The sequence below is a fragment of the Pseudophryne corroboree genome, chromosome 4, assembly GCF_028390025.1.
Source record: "Pseudophryne corroboree isolate aPseCor3 chromosome 4, aPseCor3.hap2, whole genome shotgun sequence".
Lineage (NCBI taxonomy): Eukaryota > Metazoa > Chordata > Amphibia > Anura > Myobatrachidae > Pseudophryne > Pseudophryne corroboree.
In genome coordinates this window covers 330,402,356-330,406,960 of record NC_086447.1, presented here as the reverse complement: position 1 = coordinate 330,406,960, position 4,605 = coordinate 330,402,356, and the positions used below count along the sequence as shown (strand labels likewise).

Below are 4,605 nucleotides of genomic sequence, written 5' to 3'. Positions count from 1 at the left end.
GCCAGCCCTGCAAGACCCAGTAACATGCTGCCCAGGGCGCTCCCCCCCAGCGCCCTGCACCCTGTGAGTGCCGTTGGTGATGTGTGTGGGAGCACGGAGCGCAGCGCTACCGCAGCGCTATACCTCGTTACTGAAGTCTTCTGCCGTCACTGAAGTCTTCGGATCTTCACATACTCACCCGGCTTCTTTCTTCTGGCTTCTGTGAGGGGGGTGACGGCGTGGCTCCGGGAACAAGCAGCTAGGCGCACCAAGTGATCGAACCCTCTGGAGCTAATGGTGTCCAGTAGCCTAAGAAGCAGAGCCCTTGAACTAAGGAAAAGTAGGTCCTGCTTCTCTCCCCTCACTCCCACGAAGCAGGGAGCCTGTAGCCAGCAGGTCTCCCTGAAAATAAAAAACCTAACAAAAGTCTTTTAGAGAAACTCAGGATAGCTCCCCTAGTGTGTGTCCAGTCAGTCCTGGGCACAAAGTCTAACTGAGGTCTGGAGGAGGGGCATAGAGGGAGGAGCCAGTTCACACCCAGTCAAAGTCTTTTCAGTGTGCCCAAGCTCCTGCGAATCCTGTCTATACCCCATGGTCCTTTTGGAGTCCCCAGCATCCTCTAGGACGTAAGAGAAATAACAAACCGGAAACTCGATCCACGCCACTAAAGGGGTTCCATGTTTACACATGGAACCCCTTTCCACGAATGCCGGGACCTCCCGTGACTTCTGTCACTGAAGGTCCCGCCAGCCAATCAGGGAGCGCCACGGCATGGCGCTCATAGCCTGTCAATCAGGAGGAGCGCACTGGCTAGAATGGAGGAGAGTGCTCCTCCATTCTACACAATGATGGGAACTTTGCGGTCTGCGGTAAACCGCAAGATTAATTGGGGTCACTCTTGTGGTGGACCCCAATTAACTTTGCAGTTTACCGCAGCTCCACCTGTGAGGCATATGGCAATTTCAATTCAGAATCCTGTTAAATATACATACTATATAGTATATAAAACAGTATGCAGTCAGCATGTCAACACTATGGGGTTAATTCAGACCTGATCATAGGAGCAAATTTGTTAGCAGTTGTGCAAAACCATGTGCACTGCAGGGGGTTCAGATATAACATGTGCAGAGAGAGACTGATTTGGGTGGGTTGTGTTCAAACTGAAATCTAAATTGCAGTGTAAAAATAAAGCAGCCTGTATTTACACTGCACAGAAACAAAATAACTCACCGAAATCTAAATCTCCCTGCAAATGTTATACTGTATCTGCCCCACCTGCAGTGCACATGGGCCCTCATTCCGAGTTGTTCGCTCGCTAGCTGCTTTTAGCAGCAGTGCAAACGCTAAGCCGCCACCCTCTGGGAGTGTATCTTAGCAGAAGTGCGAACGAAAGGATCGCAGCGCTGCTACAAAAAAAGATTGTGCAGTTTCAGAGTAGCTGCAGACCTACTCCTACCTTGAGATCACTTCAGACTATTTAGTTCCTGTTTTGACGTCACAAACACGCCCTGCGTTTGGCCAGCCACTCCCCCGTTTCTCCAGCCATTCCTGCGTTTTTATCTGGCACGCCTGCGTTTTTACACACACTCCCCGAAAACGGTCAGTTACCACCCAGAAACACCCACTTCCTGTCAATCACGCAACAATCAGCAGTGCGAGTGAAAAGCGTCGCTAGACCTTGTGTAAAACTGCATCGCAGAAGTGCTGATTTTTAGCCTGACAGCTATGCTGCGAACAAAAGCAGCTAGTGAACAACTCAGAATGAGGGCCATGGTTTTGCCCAACTGCTAACAAATTTGCTTCTACGATCAGGTTTGAATTACCCCCTATATCCACAGTAACTGTCGCTATGAAAATGCTGGCACCGAAATCGCAACAAGGGTTTAACGATACTTACAGAATTTTCGCCATGCTGGTCTAATAACTTTAAGCATGCCACTTACCAGAATGTCTAAAGTTATAAGACCCACATGGTTAAAATGCCCTTAGTAACAGACCTGTGTAGCGATCTTGGCACCAGCAATTGCCATGTTGACTTAGGACCTAATTCACTATGGATCGCTATTGAGGCTGAAATAGTGATTTTCACAAAAAAAAACTGCTACTGCTAAAAATCACATGAGAAGAGCCACCCAGAAAGTATAAAAGTCACCCACTATCTGCGTATGCATTAACAGAATCGCAAAGCATATGCAAAAAATGAGCACAATCCACAAAATACTACTTAAAATAATGAGAATGAAGTTGCACCAGGCGCCATGTCTTTCATTGCAGCATTCATAGATGACATCAGATACACGCCCAGACAATGATCATGACACGCCTGTATTTTCCCAGCCACTCCCCACAAATGCCATGTTATTGCCCACAAATGGTCATATCCTGTCAATCAAATTGCGAATGCTTTACACTTAGGCTGCAAACGTAAAGCAATTGCATTTTGATCTTTGTGCACGTGTAATGCGTTCGCAGCGCATGCGCAGTCTGCCGATAATCGCTCAGTGCGTGAAATCTCACATTGGCAAATGATAGTGAATCAGGTCCTTAGTCACTGTAGATATAAAGTTTCCATCTCTGCATAATGCCTTAGGCCAGTGGCACCCCAACAGTCCAGGTTTTAAAGATATCCGTGCTTAGGCACAGGTGAATTAATACCTCAGTTTGATTATACCATCTGTGCACAAGCAGGGGTATATGTAAAATCTGGACTGTTGGGGTGCATTGAGAGCCGCGTTTGGGAACCACTACCTTAGGCACTCTAGGACATCTCAGCAGCTCTTACCACTGATGGTGTACAAGGCTTTCCCTCAGACCAATCTGCTAAATTGCAATGGATGGCCTAGGCAGTGTGCAGTGGATCCATGCTCCAACACTATTGATTTTCTGCGTACAGTACTCGGTTCAGCTTATCAGTGCTCATCAGTGCTCACTGCATTCGTAGACCCTTGCTGAGACACTGCTTTGGATATTATGGACTTTATAACATTCATAAGGTTCCTGATGCCTTAGTAATATCCAGATAGACAATGGGAGAGAAAGAAGGCTCTTGTGTGGGCGCACTCTTGTACAAGGAAGGAAATTCTTATATTGGATATTAAGAAATATTCAAAACATAACTTTTATTGGTATTGTTTAAGACATTGTTTAACCCATCTAAATGATCCTCATGAAATAAAGAATTGAAAAATATTAAAATGTTCTGGTCTCTTTCTCCAAAGAGTGATTGGAAAGGTTGTAGACACTGGATTGTCAAACCCCCATTTCCCCTGACCAGTACAGAATTTCTGTATTGATGGGACCGAGGAGTGGTCAAAAATATTATAGATACATTCAACTATAGTAACTTATATTAAGTTATAGTTAATATTCGATGGTCACCAATATTCAAACACCTGAAATGTTGACAGATATCACATTGATAAAAAATTATAAGATGTTGAGCTGCAATGGACACGGATTAAATAAAAGAGGAAGATAAGGAGGTACTGAATAGAATTAGTGGTGATACTGCTGTTGGTGTCCCTTCTTACATAGAGAGGGAAATAATTCCTACTCTACAACACCAGGTATTCGCAGGCAGTCTCCTCTCCTGGTACTAACCCGGCCCAACGCTGTTTAGCTTCCAAGATCGAACGAGATCGGGCGTTGGCAGCGTGGTATGATAGTAGAGGATTATGCAATCTGTACACCAATGAGAGTGCACCTATGTAAGAAATTATGGAGTAGGAAATAATTAGAGAACAAGAAAGAGGGATGAATAAGTGAAGTGGGTGAAAATGTGTGGATCTGCTTTCCATGTTAGGCACGGTTCAATAGTTCCCACATCCGTGGTACTGTGTTCTGTGGATCGTGGATGAGAGTCCACAAAATTTTTTGTGGAAAGGAGAGAGAGTAAATTAATGTAATAACATTCCAGAACAGAAATGTGTATCGTATCCACATAAAGTGAATTCTGGACAATACCAGTCACTATAGCTGAAGTAGTGCTCCTAACACAAATGTCGTTATTGACGGTGATATGGAGCTTTGCAAATATATTCTCACAACAAAAATATGTGTGTGTATATGTTTACTACATATTAGACCGTCTGAGCCAACCTGTTAGTAAGATGCCAGAAGGTCAAAAATTAGCACAAAATATTACTATGGATAGACCAATATGAGAAAATAATTGCTGGAATTGATATTGAAAACAGTCTATCAGCGAGTTCTAATAATCCTGACACAAAAATATCTGATTGGTACCAGGAATCGTGTAAATTAAGGAAAAAGATCCTGACCTCAGATAAGGAATGAGCTTATATCAGAGAGTACTATTCCATAGAAAGATTATTCCGGAAAAAATTCAACAGTCATCATAATAATATAATGCTCCTGACATGGGATATAGTTTTAAGCAACGGCATTAGTTTTGTGACTGTGTAGATATATTCTCACAGCGTGTATATTTCTGACATATTAACAGTCTAGGACAACATATAATTGTGGTATTCAGATGATAAAAGGTCCAGAATTGCATGGATTATTGCTGAAAATTAAACCAGCGTAACTGAATCATTCCCTCAATTGGAAAATAAAGCAGCCTATTTGCAGATACAAATAATCCTGACACAAGAATGTCTAGCA

The 4,605-nt window shown here is 43.5% G+C and overlaps 1 pseudogene; it reads right to left on the bottom strand.

Annotated features, from left to right (window-relative positions):
* Window positions 1-3,530: 3,530 nt before the first annotated feature.
* On the bottom strand, window positions 3,531-3,649 carry LOC134913849 (5S ribosomal RNA; annotated as a pseudogene).
* Window positions 3,650-4,605: the final 956 nt, after the last annotated feature.